General features: G+C 37.8%; 1 pseudogene; it reads left to right on the top strand.

Moving 5' to 3' along the window:
* Window positions 1-234: 234 nt before the first annotated feature.
* Window positions 235-9,342, top strand: LOC149232420 (cytochrome P450 76T24-like; annotated as a pseudogene).
* The last annotated feature ends 9,793 nt before the right edge of the window (window positions 9,343-19,135 follow it).

Raw genomic sequence — 19,135 nt, 5'->3', positions numbered from 1 at the left:
GCCTGTGACTGGTCTGGTCAATTGAACCCTATGGATCTTGGAGGGTTGTTTTGGTATTTTGTGCTTTTGGGAAGCATTGTTATCACATTCTTGCTTTTCGATGTATGGAGGAGGAAGGCATACTACAGGCTTCCTCTAGGTCCTGCGGGATGGCCAATTGTGGGAAATTTGTCGCAGGTGGGTAACAAGCCCCACGGATCCTTTTTCCATCTTGCCAACAAATATGGGCCAATCATGAGCCTCTCTCTCAGAATGAAAACCACAGTGGTGGTCTCCTCTTCCACCATGGAAAAGGAGGTTCTCAAGACCCATGACCACATATTGTGTGGCCGGATCTTGACACAAGCAGGTAAGGCTCTTTCCCACTACAAGACGTCCATAGTCTTTAGCCAATATGGATCCCACTGGCACATGCTCAGACTTGTATGCATTAACGAACTCTTTTTTGTGAAGAGGCTGGAAGCTCTGCTACATCTCAGAAGAGATCAAGTAAATCGAATGATTCATCAAATTTTTGAAGACGCCATGAAGGGAAAGTGTGTGGATATTGGACACACAACATTCCAGTCCTGTTTTAATCTGTTAGGAAAAACGGTGTTTGGAAAAGATGTGTTGGATCCTCAATTGGGTACTCAAGAGTTGAAATATGCCCTTTCTAAAGTGATGGTGCTTTATGAAACTCCCAAGCTTGTAGGAACTGTAGCAGTTGGTTATATATGTGGATGACTATCTCTTTTCCCATCAAATAATGTTTCCACTTTTTTGTAGCTTGTACCAAGACATATAGCTTCTTATTGTAGGTAGGGTAGTTGAGAACCACCCCACGAAGCACTTAAGAATGGTAGCATACAAGTATTCTTCCCTACATCTAGACCACTCCCAAACATACCTACTCACATCTATATCCACTTTCAAGGGTTTTTGCAAGTTCGATAATGCGAGAATTGGTGCTTGAATGGTTTTCTTCTTCAACTATTCAAAGGCCTTTTACTAACCTTTCCTCCATTGGAAACTCTTTCCACTCATTATTATGGCATGGAGTGGTGCATATACTACTAAAAATGAGGCTATAAATTTGCTCAGTGACTACAGTGCCCCCAATGAAACTCTTAACCTTAGAAACACTTGTAGGCACATGCCACTTCATGATGACCTCCATATTAGTATGACATATCTTGAGTTGTCCTCCATCAATCACATAACATAAGTACACCAAATGCTATTGAGCAAACTAACATTTCTTGAGATTTTCCAATAGCTTATGCTTTTTCAAATTCTCTAGCACTTGCATCAAGTATGAGATGTGTTCCTTGCAGAAAGCATTGTATATCACTAAATCATCCAAATAAACAATAACACACACACACACATATAATTCATTAATCTCATGAATGTAACTAGTGCATTGCATGGACTAAATGGGATGACTAACCACTCATACAAACCTTTTTCAATTTTTAAGGTATTTTCCCAAGTATCTTCTACTTTGACTTAGACCTAGTGACAACCTAATTTTAAATCTAGCTTGGTGAAATATAATCTGGTAGAAATCGGTTCGACAAATCATCAATTCAACGTAGAGGTGCCTGTTATTGAGTGAAGTATTTTTTAACACTCTTTAATCAATTCATATTCACCAAGTCCAATCTTCTTTTTCACAATTATGATGGGTGACCCACATGGTGATGTACTTGGTCAAATAACAATTTTCTCTAACAACTACTACAACTACTTCTTCACTTTATTTACTTTTAGAATGAACTACATGTATAACATAATTTTTTATAATGGAGAGTTCAACATAGTTTGATCTTATGCTCCACTTTTCTCTTGCGTTTTAGGCTCCTGAAATACTTCCTAGTATTCATATAGCAACTCGTCTAGTTCTGTTTATTTCTTAGAGAACCCCTTGAGGGATGCCTTTTCTCTCACTGACTCTTCCATAGATTGGTTTCCTATTAATAATAATAAAACACCTTTTTACTAGAACTAATAAATTTATGAGATTTATTGGCACTTACTAGAAAAAATATTTGACTCGCCCTTGTGAATGTTGATGATGAAGGATTTTTACCAAGGTAGTATCAGTTCGTTCTCTGCATGAAAATTTCATCCCACATGTACATAGAGGTGTAGAAATATGGTGTAAAACTACAACTGCTTAAGAAATTTTAATCTAAATCAGTGCAATAACTTTTGATCCTAGTGTACCAAGAACAAGGTGCTTGTTTGAGACTGTACAATGCTCGCTTGAGTCTGCACACATGAGACTCTCAATCAAATGTCTCAAAATATTTTGGTTGCTCGATGTAGACCTCCTCCTCAATAACACCATTGAGAAATGCTATTTTTACATCCATCTGGTGGATCTTCCACCCCATCTGCACAACCAGTGCAAGAATTGATCTAATGGATGAATACCATGCTACATGAGAAAATGTTTCCTCATAGTCAATTATATCAACTTGAGAGAATACTTTGGCCACAAATTTGGACTTATACTTATCTATGTTTCCGTCTGTTGCATGCTTAACCTTAAATATCCATCTCGAACCCACAACTAATTTATCTGTTGGTCTTGGGACCACTTCCCAAACACTTTTCTTCATGATGGATTCGTATACTTCTGCCATGGCATCAACCCAAATAGGTTTCTCTAATCCTTCCTTGAAAGATGTTAACTCAGTCTCTTAAAGCTCGATCATTAAATCCATGTAGTCAGTGTACCTCTCATGTGACCTCCTCTCCTTGGGCAAATTTGAAGGAGCTCCCACATTCTCCCTTGCATCCTGCACAAGTGTGTCATCTTCCCTGGTTCCTTTTCTACCTTCTCTAGATGGTTCTACTTAAGTGGATGTCTCCACTCTTTGTTCCTTAATTTGTGGCTTCTCCACAATTTCTTGAGGCTCCTCCTTTGGATCTAAAATCTCCTCTTCTGGAGCTAAAAGCTCTTCTTCTGGTGGGATTTGAAGCTCCCTCTCAAGAGAGAACCATATTTATTTCTCCTCATCAAACTTTACATACCTTCGCACAATTGTCCTTTTGATGGATGTTAAGTACACATGGTAGTTGTATGGAGTTTATGTGTAACCCACAAATACTCCTAACTATGCTGTCGGCTCAAGCTTCTTCCTTGAATATTTGGAGACATGGTAGTAAACAAAGGTTTCAGAAATATGGAAGTGAGACAAATTTGACATCCTCCCTCGAAAGTCTCCTCCGGTGTAATCATACCAAGAATCCAATGAGGACTTTGGTTCTGCAAGTAGACTGTTTTGTTACATGTATCTTCCCAAAAGTGCAGTGGTGGGCCTTACTCATGTAGCATAATTCTTGCAACTCCAACAATGCTTTGACTCTTTCTCTCAGCTACACCATTCTACTGTGGGTTGTGGGGTGTTGTCAGCTCTCTTTGAATTCCTTCTTTCGCACAAAATACTTGAACTCATTCAAAGCATACTCACTTCCATTGTTTCTCTTGAGAGCCTTAATGTTCTTGCTAGTCTCTTTCTCAACCAGTGTCTTGAATTCTACGAACTTGGAGATTGTCTCATCCTTCTTCCGCATGAGGAATATCCAACAATTCCTTCAGAAATCATCAATAAAAATACTAAAATATTTATGTCTGGCAATGGAGGTTGTCGAGAAAGGTCCACAAACATCAGAGTGGACTCTTTCCAAGACTGCATGTGATTTTCTATCTTGATCATTGAATGTTTATTTTCCATACTTCCCTAAGGTAAAACCTTTGCAAACATCTTGATTCTCAAGTGATATTTTGGGGGGGCCAGTGGTTATTTATTGCATAATATTTAAGGTGCCATGATGCAAATGCCCCATTCTCATGTGCTAGAGCTCACCGACATTATGAATGTGCACTTTCTTTACCTTACTTCTTAATGCCGCACAATATTCCACATCAAATTTACACAGGTTCTTCACATGAACCCTGATCTACTTCACCTGTCTAGTGTCTATGTGTTTCAAGAATGCTTTCCATTTACTCAAGATCACGCTGTAACGACGGTCTTCCAAAACTACAACAAAGATGAGATTATTCTTTAGGCCTAGCACAAACATGAAATATTTGATACGAAGAGGGGACCCTGAATCCCTTTGAAAGGTTACTATACCAATCCTGATAGCACTGTACATTTTGTCATCCCCCATATCAATATACATATGGAGATATTTCTCCTCCACGTCGCTAAAAAACTCTCAACACCCTGTCATGTGGAATGATGAACCTGAGTCTATGTAGCACATGCTCCCATCACTATGCTAGTCATACATCTGATAAGGATGAATTCAAGCTCGAATTGTGAAGCCAATGCTTCACCTGCTACCCCTCTTGAGTTCTTCTTGCTTGACTTTTTATGTGGACATTTCGTGGCATAGTGCCCGAATTCATGACAATTGAAACATTTTATTTTGGACAAGTATTTTTTCTTGCCCCATTGGATGGATTCTGGTTTGGTTTTAGATTTATACCATTTTCCCTTCTTTCCATTTTCTACCAATGCAAAATTTCCCTCATCCTCTGCTTTAGATAAAGTTCCATCTCGATTATTTCTCTTGAACTTTTCTTGGACCAAATTGGACCATAATCCTTCCCACTTCGACAAATTTTCCCTTGCATTCACCGAAATCTGCTAGCTGTGCCAGATTTTGGGAAGGCCTAAAAGAGCTAGGCTCACCAGGTAATCTTTTGCAACAGTCGCACCAACCCCTCCAAATTCATCACGAACTTGTGTAAATCTGTTGAGATACTACAAAATGGTGTCATTCTTTTGCATCTTGATATTTCAAAGTTTATCTTTGAGGGCCAGTTTTCCATGGTTGTTGTTATTCTGGAATAGATTCGTCAGTGTTTTTCACATCGCGAAAGGTGTTTCTTTCCCATAGATATTTGAGACAATGTGGTCTCGCACTCCCTCCAAGATTATTCCCCTCACCTTGGTTACATCTTTCTTCCATTGAGCTAGGTTATGGGCATTAACTCATCCTAGTTTTACCATGTTTGTTTTGAAATATTATAGCAATTTGTTGTCATCAAGCACCACCTCCATGTGATCCCTCCATTCAATGAAATTTGAGATGCCTTCCAAGGCATACTCTAATCTCAACTTGTTGAAGGTCATCTTCCCAACTCTGAAGAGATCCTGCTGCACTCAAGCTACTAATTCGAACCTCCTAAGGAACAAGTTTGAAATTCCTATTCTAATGTGAATCCTTCTCTAATACCATGTAGAAATATGGTGTAGAATTGCAACTTCTCAAGAAATTTTAATATAAATTGAGAGACATAATTCTACTATACTGCCTTGTGGAATTCAATCCACAATTTAGAACAAAAATCTCAAACATGCAATAAGAAATCACACACATGCATAGTATTTTTCTATGGTAAAGAAACTAATAAAAACCCCTTAAGCCTGCTTGGATTAATAAGATGAATGGAGAATGTATTACAATTGCTAGCTCAATCTAAGCTCAACTTGCAAGTGAATAACCTATCTCTTTGATCAATGAGAAGCTATGACCCAGAATTAGCTAATTTTTGGGTATGATTGAGTCTCTATTTCCTTGAAAAATTCCTAAGGAATTAGGTCCCTATTATTTAGGGTTTGTCCTCCAATTGATTGCGGAATTTCCAAGGTTTCTCATCTGGTTGCATGCAACACATGTACACTCAATACTAGTCTACAACTAATGTTACACTGCCTTGGAATCTCCACCATAGCTGAGGAACTCGAATATTCTGCATGCACTAGCTATCTTAAGTTGATTGATTAGTTAACTGGATGATCACTGAGTTAGACTATTTTCCCAGTGCACAACTGACCTTCCACTAGTTCTTCAACATTTAGAACTAGTTTAACTAAAAACAACTTGAAATACCTAACCTTGATTGCTACAAATTAGTAATAAAACATGCTTAACTAAACTCCAAGCCCTCTAACTAGAATTTACTAAGCTAACTGAGTGACAAGAGCCATATCGCACAAGTTAACGACCTCTAAGTTCTCCACTGATGAGGAAATTTTAATTTCTCAATTTCACCAAGGAAAAATCAAATTGAGGCTTTCTTGATGCATTTTTCAACAATAGGGACGCCCAAACACAAATTCACATACATTAAGCATAACTACAACAAAATTCTACTTTAATAAAACCAACACTTATAACAAATTTAATTTTCCATTGTTTGTTTTTCTTTGTCTCTGCTCCTTTTTGAACCATCCCAAAGGATATGGGTTAGAATAGTCATGAACCTTTAGTCCAATTTTGTTGACCAATTACGTACTATGAAACTTTCCTGTGAGTTTATTTTTATATTTATTTAATTATATATATATTGATTTTTAATTATGATATAAGTGGTTATATAAAAATATTTAATCATTTAAATATTATTATTTTTAATGGTATATTTATTAATTTTAATTGTAATTTAATTAATTTTAAAAATATATATTAATTGAGGTTATTTTGGTTTATTGGACTAAATGGTTTTTTTTGTCCACTCAAGTTCAAATCTCTACTAATTACATGATAAACTATAATACATATAAATATTGTTGTATTGACTTTGAACCTTGTGAACTCTTTAAAAAGTATATCTATGACTTAACTTGATACCAAAAATCTCACTTTGTGATATCAACCACTTCACTCTAAGATTCAAATTAAAATATATATATTCTCCAATAAATATGGATTAAATTAGACATTATTAAATTTAAAATAATTTTCTAAAATCTGAAACTTCTATTTATTATACATAATAACACAAACTTGTTTTTCTTCAATACCAATAACACCAACTTGTTTTTCTTGAATATCAATAATGAATGAGTTAGAAGGTAAACAAAAAATGTCCACCACTGTGTGGAGGCCGTGCGTGCACCATACATAAAGTTTCAACAGCTTGTTTACATAAAGTTTACATAAAGTCAGCAACTTGTTTACATAAAGTTTCAGCAGCCCGACAAATTTTAAAGCATGTCAAGGTCAATCGTCAAGGGAGACGGAACTACCTAACATTTTGATTTATATTAATTTTTTTGTGTTGATTTTGATGATATACTTGTTAAAAAAACAGAAGAACTAAATTAGTTCTGATGGCATATCTATAAAAGGAGAGAACAATCATATTAAGCGATCCAAAAAAATCTATAGAACATTGAAATTACCCAATCTTGTGATGAAATAAAAAAATAAAAAATAGAACATTGAATTTACCCAAACAGGGATGAATCAAGAAACTGAAGTTATATGGACAAATGATCTGGAGGGGAAGATTTGATATATAAAGATACGGACAAATAATCTCCACGAGATGATTCGATATAATATATTTATAGTGATGCAACGTGGTTGAGGTGTATCTGACGTATGTAATAATAACAAGTTACATATCATGAATTTCCTTTCGTTATATTAATCCTCTTCTTCCCACCTAGGCGGCTCCTGTTCGAAGCCTGTGACTGGTCTGGTCAATTGAACCCTAAGGATCTTGGAGGGTTGTTATGGTATTTTGTGCATCTGGGAAGCACTGTTTTCACATTCTTGCTTTTCGATGTGTGGAGGAGGAACGCGTACTACAAGCTTCCTCTAGGTCCTACGGGATGGCCGATTGTGGGAAATCTGCCGCAATTGGGTAACAAGCCCCACGAATCCTTTTTCCACCTTGCCAACAAATATGGGCCGATCATGAGCCTCTTTCCCGGAATGAAAACCACAGTGGTGGTCTCCTCTTCCGCCCTGGCAAAGGAAGTTCTCAAGGCCCATGACCACATATTCTCTGGCCGGATCTTGACACAGGCAGTCAAGGCTCCTTCCCACTACAAGACCTCCATAGTCTTTAGCCAATATGGATCCCACTGGCGCATGCTCAGACGTGTATCCATTAACGAACTCTTTTCTGTGAAGAGGCTGGAAGCTCCGCTACATCTCAGAAGAAATCAAGTAAATCGAATGATTCATCAGATTTTTTAAGACGCCGTGAAGGGAAAGTGTGTGGATATTGGTAATCTGTTAGGAAAAATGGTGTTTGGAAAAGATGTGTTGGATCCTCAGTTGGGTACTCAAGAGTTGAAATATGTCCTTTCTAAAGTGATGGTGCTTTATGCAACTCCCCTGCCTTCAGTTCTTAGATCCCCAGGGCGTCTACCGTAATACGAACTTCTATTTCAGAAAGGTGTATGGCGTAATCGACAAATTCATTGAGGATCGCCTGGTTACTAGATCAGAGGAAAGTAGGGACAGAAGTTATAGTGAAAAGGATCTATTGGACGTTCTTCTGGACATGAGAAGCCACGAATTTACTGTCGACATATCAGAGGCTACTTAGTTGTAAGCCTTTTTTTGTTTATTGGTTCTTGTTTAGCTGGTTCTAGCATAGCTCCTTTTCATGGAAAATGTATTTCGGGTATGTATTTCGTGTCCTCTTTCTTTCTGATGTTTAGTTCCATTTTGGTGCAGGACATATTTGGGGCCGGGAGTGACACCACTGCAACGACAATAGAATGGGCGATGACATAACTCATCCGCCATCCAGAAAACATGAAACGAGTGCAAGCTGAGCTGGATGAGGTAGTGGGGCGTGAACGAATGGTGGAAGAAAGTGACGCAGAGCGTCTCCCTTATCTCCTTGCAGTGGTGAAGGAAGTGTTCCGATTGCACCCGCCGGTTACTTTTCTGATCCCTCACAGAGCCGATAATCGTTGTGAGATTGCGGGATTCGTGATACCGAAGCACACTCAAATAATAGTCAACGTGTGGGCAATCGGGAGGGACCCTTCGCTTTGGAAGGAGCCCTTGAAATTTATGCCTGAGAGATTTCTTGATAAGGAGACGAGTAGTGTGGATTACAAGGGGTAGAACTTCGAGCTGATTCCGTTCGGAGAAGGAAGGAGAATGTGTGTGGGGCTTCCGTTGGCCAGTCGGATGGTCCATCTGCTGTTGGCGTCGCTCCTCCATCCATTTGAGTGGGCACTTCCCCGAGGCATGAGTGGCGAGCAAGTGGACATGAGCGACAGGTTTGGACTCACACTGGCCAAGGCGGTATCGCTGGAAGCAATTCCAACGCCACGCCTACCTTCGGAAATGTATTTGTTAGATTAAACTAGAACGGAATTGGCTCTGGAGCAGCTCTTTCCTCAGCGTAGCTTCTATCGTTTTGATGACTTTAATTGTATGTGGTAATGAACTTCTGCATCCATTCGATTGGTTGTTCTGTGATGATTTTCTGTGGTAATGAACTTAATCATCCTGTGGTAATGAACCATTTTTTTATAGACGCGTGGTGTTGTTGGTTTATGAAAAAATAAACTAGTATAAAGGATATTTTAAGAAGGGTTTATATAGACAAAATTTTATTAATAAGCCAATCTATAAATAAATTCACTCTGCAGCAGCTCTTTCATCCAATGTCTTACGAATGCATAGCTTCTATTATTGTGACGAATTTGATTGTATCTTGTAATGAACTTCTCTACTATCTGGTAACGACAACCTCTAGTTTGTTGGTTAATATATCTTTTCTGAAGTATCATCGCAGTGACACCTTCCCTGACAAAATTTCATGCCATATTAATATTATTATTAAATGTAATAAATTTGGATTAATACAATATTAAATTTAATTATTTAATATGATATTCAATTTGTTATATTATAATATATATTAATATATTATGATATATATTAACTATATATATATGGAGAGAAGAACAAAACATATAATGATAGAGGTGGAGAGAGGAAGTGACAAGGCAAATATGGAGATAAAATGAAGAATAAAGACATAGAGAGAGAAGAGTGGAGAGAGAGAGAGAGGGAGTGACAAGGGAGAGATGGAGAGAGAGTGTGTATGTTTTGGGTGAGATAGAGAGACAAAGAAGGAGAGATGGAAGGAAGGGGGAAGAGAAGGAGAGAGGGAGGGAGATAGTGATAGGGTTGGAGGGTGAAGAGAGAGATAGAGGGGGGGAAGAGAGACAGAGGGAGGTGAGAGAGAAAGGGAGAGAGAGGAAGGAAGAGAGAGAGAACGCGAGAGAGAGAAGGTGAGAAGGAGGGAAAAAGAGATGGATTTGGATGGAAAGAGAGAGGGAGGTAAGAAGAAAAAAACAAAGAGAGAAAGGTGGAGAGAGAGAGGAGGAGTGATAAGGGAGATAGAGAGAGAGGGAGAGAGGAGAGCATGAGGGAAGAAAGATAAACAGGATGGAGAGAGAGAGTGAAGGGGAAGAGAGAGGGAGAGGAGGAGGGAGGGAGATATATATAGATATGGATAAAGAGTGTGTATGTTTTGGGGGTGATATAGAGAGACAAAGGAGAGGCAGAGGGAGATAAATATATAGATGGGAGGTGAAGAGAGGGAAGAAGAGAGAGATAAAGAGAGGTAGGGAGAGATATGTAGATATGGAGAGAGTGTGTATATGTGAGATAGAGAGACAAATAAGGAGAGATGGAGGGAGATACAGATATATATGGAAGGGTGAGAGAGGGAAGAATATTTTTTGTACTATGTGCATTGATTTGAGTGTAGATAATGATTTCTAATCCTATTTGATTGCTTGCACTAGATGCATTGATTTCGTGGAGATGTCGATTTATAATTATATTTGATTGCTTGCACGAGATGCATTGATTTAATTTTAGATGTTTATTTCTAATCCTATTTGATTGTTTGCTCTAGATGCATTGATTTCAGCGTAGATGGTGATTTCTAATATTATTTGATTGCTTGTGCTAGATGCATCGATTTTAGTGTAGATTTTGATTTCTAATTATATTTGATTGCTTGCACTAAATGTATTAATTTCAGTATAGATGTTGGTTTCTAATCTTATTTGATTGCTTGCATTATATGCATTGATTTGAATGTAGATGTTGTTTTCTATTCCTATTTGATTGCTTGCATTAGATGGATTAGATGTTGTTAATATTGAGATTGTAAATTATTAAAAATATTTTTCAAGATTAGATGGATGGGGGATAGAGGGAAGAAGGGTTCTTGCACTAGATGCATTGATTTTAGTGTAGATGATGATTTCTAATCCTATCTGATTGCTTGAACTAGATGCATTGATTTTAGTGTAGATGTTTGTTTCTAATTATATTTGATTACTTGCACTAGATGCATTGAATTCAATGTGAATTTGGATTTCTAAGTCTATTTCATTGCTTGCACTAGATGCATGGATTTCAATGTAGATGTGGATTTCAAATCCTATTTGATTCCTTGCACTAGGCACATTGATTTGAGTGTAGATGTTGATTTCTAATATCATTTGATTGTTTTCATTAGATGTATTGATTTCAGTGTAGATGTTGTTTTCTAATCCTATTTGATTGTTTGCATTAGATGCATTAGATGTTGTTAATATTGAGGCTGTAGATTATTAAAAATAAATAAAAATTCAAGATATATTTAGTAACACGTAGAGAGGTACTATTAAGAAATAATTAGTTGTCAAAAGTTGTGATACCTAGAATTAAAATGAAAAAGATGTGCATAATCAATCCCCCTGCAAACTGCAAATTGCAAATTAATCCTTGAAAATATTGTCTTCCTTCTTCATCATGAGCTAATTACTAATAGGCAATTACATATATTCAAAATTACTAATAGATTAATTGCATACAACAATGCATTCAAAATATTTATAAGAGGACAATGTATATTTATAAACATAAAAACAAATCAAACTATTCTTGAAGGAGATGTGATAATTTTTTGGAGAAACAAATAATGTAAAGATTTTATAAATCTAGACACTCATTAGAAAAAACAAAAAATACATTATTTCTTGACATTTCAAAATAAACTATAGATAAAAAAAAATCATCAAAATATTCTTGAAGAAAATAAATTATTTCAAACATAAGCAAAGAAACAAATGATTTCAAGAGTAATTTTGAGTCAAGAAACTATTAAAACTACTCTTCAAGATATATTTTGTAATATTTGGAGGAACACTATTTAGAATTAATCAGTTGTCAAAAGTTGTGATACCTAAAATTAAATGAAATAGATTAATATCAATCCTCCTGCAAACTATTGACAAGATTGTCTCCCATCTTCATCACCAACTAATTACTAATAAACAATTACATACACATATAGAAATATAACACCACAAGTGTAACATTCACAAATATTATCATCAAAATACAAACACATAAACACACAAACCATTCAAAGTATCCAAACACAGATGTACATACCATTAAAGGAAAGCAACACAGACCAAAATAAAGAAGAGAATGATATGGTCATGCCAATAAAAGAAAAGATAATGTGAGTTTTTAATTTTACATCAAACATATATATAATCATGGTAATCTAAAAATGTGACATTGTTGCCTTCAACTGGAACCAGCGTAGATCCATCTAACACTAGATCTATCATGTGCCAAGAGGGACCAATCTCTCGAGGTGCAAACCTTTCCTCAAATTCTACACACCAAAAAGAAGATTTTCATCTCGAGGGATTTGATCCCTCTTGGCACATGATAGATCTAGTGTTAGATGGATCTAAGCTGGTCTTATCATCTCTACACTTTGAAATTAACATTTTTTCACCACACGAATGATAACATAACTACCCATGCCTAGAACATCGCCTTTTATAATATGTCATTGCCTCTGCATGTTTAAAATTTATAAAATTATTCTTGGTTAATTTATTCTTCTTATATATTCATGGTTTTGTGGCATTTATCATTGCAAAAAATTGAGTCTCACTATTATTTATTTCTTTCTGGATGACAATTGTTTTTTGGAGCAATTTCTTCCTCTTTCAATAGTTCTCAAATAATTTTTTTTCCATTATGATATATTACATTGGTATTTTCTTTTCATTGATGGATTACCATTCACTGAATTTCAAGGGACTTACCAACAACAAATGAGCATCCATTGGTGACACAACACAAAACAATTTGTCTTCATAAGTACCAATATAAAATGAAACCAAAGAAGATTTATTCCAAGCACTCGGTGATGTTTCTTTAACCAAGAAATCTTATTAGTACTTGATTTTATTTTGAAATGCAATAAAGCTATATTTTTTATACCATCTATGTACTGACAATATTGTTAGTAGATCCTCCATATATGATCACCTTCCGTACTTTGTCCTCGTGCTTGCATATTTTTTGAAACAAACTCTTCCTTCTCCAATTAGCATTTATATTTTACTTGCTTCTTTATATTAGGTTCCTTTGTGGCATCATGTTCTCTTTGTTATTCTCTAGAATTTCTTGTATTCTAGCTCATGTGTGTGCTACAAATACTTTTTTGGGTTTTGTAGATAGTCAAGCTTTATGAATTTCACCATATATAAAATACTTCAATGACTATCAATAGCTAATTGTTTGTCCTCTTTCTATGTTATCATTAAACAAATTTTGAGGTCTCAAATGAGCCTCCTAAGAAATATTATAAAATAATAGTGGAAATAATAAAATAAGATTAGATTATATCATCAAATTTTAGAGGGAAAAGTAAAAAACTAATTTTTCAACTCATATTTTCAACTTATCTCCCTATAGTTTAACTCAAATTTTGAGCAGGAGAACTCATTGGATGAAAAATTTAATTCTTTCTCTAAGGACTACCCATGTTGCTGTAGGTTTTAACCCCGTACAGAAATTACCTGCATACGAATTCTAAATTACAAAAAAATAAACAATGCGAGAGCATAACACATAAAACACATATACACAGAGATTTTCCCCTGGATCCCAAAACTGAGACTACCAGCTTGATTTTTCATTATGTTCCTTTCAATGTTACAATACATATTTATACATGCCGAAGCATCCAATACCATGGACCGAAAACCATTGCATCCAAAACCATGGACCAAAGACCATTGCATCCAAAACCATGGACCGAAAACCATTGCATCCAAAACCATGGACCGAAAACCATAGGTAGGTTCGCCCAACCTAATATAGGGTTCAAATTTTTTTTTTCCTGGGGCGCTGCCCTGGACTCGTAGGGGGGGGGCTACCTACCCCCCTCAAACCCCCCGGACAGGGGGGGCTACCGCCCCCCTGTGACCCCCCCGTTGCGCAATCGGCGCAACGAAGGGGGGGCTCCGTCCCCCTCTAACCCCCCGGTTCACTACGTGGGTTAGTTGTGGAAAGAATATAACACAACCCAACAATCTGCCACTTGTTGTTTTCTTTCCACACGGGGCCACAGGAGAGCTTAGTCATTTTTCCAGCGCTGAAATGCCCATTGTTTCTCTACACCAAGAGAACTTCTCAGAGCTCACAGATTTTGTCAATGCATCTGCAGTATTCTTCAAAGTGTCCACCTTTACCAGCAACACCTTTTTGTCTTCTATCATATCCCTCACAAAGTGATATTGAACATCAATGTGCTTTGTCTTTGAATGATAAGCAGGGTTCTTTGCCAAGAAAATTGCACTTTGGCTGTCACAGTCTATTCTTATAGCTCCCTATACTAACCCCATACTTGAACACAATCTCTGCAACCAAACTGCTTCCTTGGTTGCATGAGTGGCTGCCATGTATTCTGCCTCTATAGTTGATAGTGCCACTACAGATTGTTTCTTACTCATCCAACTGACTGCACCTCCAAATAGGTTAAACACATACCCACTTGTAGATCTTCTCTGATCCAGATCTCCAGCCCAGTCTGCATCAACAAAGCCACAAATATCCAACACTCTGTCCAATCCTGGTCTTCCTTGGTAGCACAAACCATAATTATTAGTGCCACGCAAATACCTGAAAACCTGCTTCACTGCTGTCTAGTGCTCCTTCCCTGGTTTTGACATAAACTTGCTCAATACTCCCACTGCATGTGTAATGTTTGGTATAGTACAAACCATTGCATACATCAGGCTACTGACTGCACTCGCATATGGAACATGGGACATGTCCTCTTCCTCTTCTTATGTCTTGGGACACTGTTCAGTAGATAACCTCACACCTACATGAATAGGAACCTTCACCGGTTTACTATCTTGCATATTAAACCTCTGCAGTATTGTCTCGACATAATTCCTCTGGTTTAACCAGAGCTTCCTCTTTGCCCGATCTCTTTTAATTTCCATGCCCAAAATATAGTTTGTAGCACCAAGATCTTTCATGTCGAATTTGGAGGACAATTGGGTCTTCAAATCCTGGATAATTTCTTTGTCATTTCCAACCAGCAACATATCATCCACATACAAGACCGGATAAATAACACGGTCACCAATCAATTTAAAATACACACAGTGATCTACTTTACTTCTGGTGAAGTCAAGTCCCCGTATAAACGTATCAAATTTTTGATACCACATCCTTGGTGACTGTTTTAACCCATACAGAGACTTCTTTAACTTGCATACCAGTTCTTTCTTACCCTTCACCGCAAAGCCTTCAGGTTGCTTCATGTAGATTTCCTCTTCCAAATCCTCGTGAAGAAATGTTGTCTTCATATCCATTTGTTCTACCTCAAAACCAAAAGCAGCAGCAACATATAAAAGTAATCTAATAGAAGTTACCTTGGCAACAGGAGAAAAAATATCACTGAAATCAATTCCCGGCACTTGGGAATATCCTTTTGCTACCAACCGAGCTTTGTATTTCTCCACCTTCCCTTCTGCATTTGTCTTCTTTTTGAACACCCATTTGCTGCCAATGGGTTTCCTTCTAGTTGGCAACTCCACCAGATCCCAAGCCTCATTTTTGTGCAAGGATGCCATTTCATCAACCATGGCCTCTTTTCGGAGTTTTCCATCCTCTGAATCTACTGCTTCCTTCTCAGTTCTGGGATCATCATCAGTAATAGACAAAGCAAAATTTGAACAGAAAGCAGAAGGACTATACCTTTCTGGCTGCCTTCTTTCTCGAACTGATCTTCTCACAGCCGGAGTTTGTGGCTCTTCATCTTCTGATTCCTCCTCTGCTGTAGAGTCTGATTCTTCCTCCTTTAGCTCAAACTCTATCTTCTCAGGTTCCTTTGGTTGGACTTCATGTTTAATAACATCTTTTACCTCTCTGAACACCACATCTCAGCTGTACACAACCTTCCGTGTGACTGGGTTCCAAAGCTTATAACCTTTTAAACCATCCTTATACCCAATAAAGATGCACTTTTCAGATTTACTATCCAACTTGGTTCGTTTCTCCTTTGGAACATGTACATATGCATCACATCCAAATACCCTCAAATGTGAAAGAGAGGGTTTCTTACCAGTCCATACTTCTTGTGGATTCTTATCCTCCAACGCTGATGAAGGTGACCTGTTGACCAAGTAACATGCAGTATCCATCGCCTCTACCCAGAATTCTTGTCCTAACCCGGCACCACTAAGCATGCTTCTTGCCCTTTCCATCAACGTCTTGTTCATTCTTTCTGCGACTCCATTTTGCTGAGGTGTATATGGAGTAGTCTTCTGCCATGCTATACCACACTTCTTATAGAATTCTTCAAATTCCTTGCTGCAAAACTCTCCACCATTATCTGTCCTCAACACCTTTATCTTCTTCTCTGTCTGATTTTCCACCAGAGCCTTAAATTCTTTAAACCTGTCAAAGACTTCAGATTTCTTCTTAAGGAAATATATCCATGTATTCCTTGAGAAGTCATCTATAAATGATACATAGTACACAGACTTACCCAGTGATGGAACTTTCACAGGTCCAAACACATCACTGTGCACAAGCTATAATATCTGTTTTGCCCTCTTAGCACCAGAGGGGAAACTCACTCGATTCTGCTTCCCATATACACAATTTTCACAGAAATCAAAATCCAGAGAGCTATTACTCATACCTTCTACCATACCTTTACTATGAAGTATTCAAAGGCCCTTCTCTCCAATATGTCAAAGCCTTTGATGCCACATCATGGTCTTCTCTCCAGAGACCACTAGATTATCAGCTCCACTTTCAGGAACCACAAAACTGTTGCACCCATCAACAATAGTGCTACCTTGCAGCTTGTACAGAGTTCTAGTCCAAACTCCCCGCATCAATACCAGTGCTCCCCAAACCATCTTGCAAGTATCCTTCTTGAACACTGTTTTTACACCTGCATCATCCAACTTGCTTACAAAAATCAGATTTCTCGCCAATGCAGGAATATGCAGAACACCCGGAAGTGTTCTAACCCTTCCACCTTGCAACTTCAACTTTACTTTTCCGTGACCAATGATTCTAGCCTTCCTATCATATCCTAAGAAGACATCACCACCATCTTATTTCTCATACTCGCAGAACCACTCTCTATGGGGAGTGAAGTGAAAGGATGCACCTGAGTCAATCAACCATGCCTCATGATCTACATGTGTACTTGAAGAAGCCAAGTACACATCCCCACCTTCATCTGAGGTGGTTTTCGCCTCTACAGAAGGAGCATCATCAGATCCCTTTCCTTTATCAGGAGCTTTAGATTTATAGTCCCTTTTGAAGTGCCCTTCCTTTCCGCATTTCCAGCACACCACCTTTACAGGTTTTCCTGGAGATTTAGATCTCCCTCTAGATTTAGATCTCCCACTCGATGACTTATTTTTGTTTCTATTCTGGGACCGTCCTCGTACAGACAAGGCATCACCATTCTCGCTCTCCATATTTTTCCATCTCATCTCCTCTGTCAGCAAGGCTGAGACTATTTCATCAATTGTAGAGTTGAGGCTTCTGTGATCCATAACAAGTTTGTGAGAGATTTTTCGGCGAAAATCACATGATAAACCATTTGTCAACGTGTTTCGAACCAACCAATGTGGTTCATCATCAGGACAAGTTGAAGAAACAGATCCAGCTAAGCATGTTAAATAGTCTGTGCAGAGACTCGCAAACTATTTCATCAAACTGTAAAGCAGTTGCATTGCTACCTATTGCAATAACCAGACTATCCCACGAATCTGGTAGAGAACACAACAAACTGATGCACTTATCTTCATCTGAAATTTTAATATCAACAGACGCTAACTGACTTACCACAGTATTAAATGCGTTCAGATGCTCTGTCACCGAGTCTCCATCTTTCATCCTCAGGTTATACAGCTTTTTCCGCAGGAATAGTTTATTCACCAGAGGCTTAGATTGGTACAAAGTCCCTAACTTGTCCCACAAAGCCTTCGCCGTAGCTTCCCCTGATACATTCAACAATACTGAATCTGAGACACACAATTGTATTGTGCTCTTTGCCTTCCGATCCAACTTCTTCCATTCTTCATCGGTCACTCCCGTTGGTTTAGTACTTGGATCTACCGCGATCCACTGATCTTTATCCACCAACAGATCCTCCATCTTGAGTTTCCACAACTCAAAACTCTGACCATTGAACTTCTCAATCTCTATCTTTCCGCTTCCCGCCATCTTCTTTCACCACCAGAATCGATCTCACAGATCTCCCACTGAATAGGGTCTACCACAGGCCCGAGCGAAACCCCTCAGCAACAAAGGCGTCCCCTTGAAGCCAAAACAGCTCTAATACCAAATGCAGGTTTTAACCCCGTACAGAAATTACCTGCATATGAATTCTAAATCACAGAAAAATAAACAATGCGAGAGCATAACACATAAAACACATATACACAGAGATTTTCCCCTCGATCCCAAAACCGGGACTACCAGCTTGATTTTTCATTATGTTCCTTTCAATATTACAATACATATTTATACATGCCGAAGCATCTGATACCATGGACCGAAAACCATAGGTAGGTTCGCCTAACCTGCCGCCCCCCTGTGACCCCCCCGCTGCGCAATCGACACAACGAAGGGGGGGATCTGTCCCCCCTCTAACCCCCCGGTTCACTACGTGGGTTAGTCGTGAAAATAATATAACACAACCCAACAGTTGCATACTTTTGATGGACCTTGCTACATGAAAAATGAAAAATACATGGAAAAACGTGATTGAAATTCACATTTTTCACGTATTTCTCATTTTTTTTTTGTAGCAGGGTCCATCTAAAGTATGCAGCATGCATAATCCTTGGATAAGGAATTAGATTTGGCATCCAACGAGTGATTTCACTTGAAAATTGAGTAAAACCATAGGGAGATAAGCTGAAAATATGTGTTGAAAAAATAGTTTTTTTTAATATTTTTACTTTTTTACTCCAAAAATGGTGAATCACCCCCCATGGTTCAT

The sequence above is a fragment of the Pinus tabuliformis genome, chromosome J, assembly GCF_031772625.1.
Source record: "Pinus tabuliformis cultivar Carrire ecotype Pingquan chromosome J, CPIR1, whole genome shotgun sequence".
NCBI lineage: Eukaryota > Viridiplantae > Streptophyta > Pinopsida > Pinales > Pinaceae > Pinus > Pinus tabuliformis.
The sequence above is the reverse complement of the archived record's forward strand: the minus strand, read 5'-3'. Positions and strand labels throughout refer to the sequence as shown.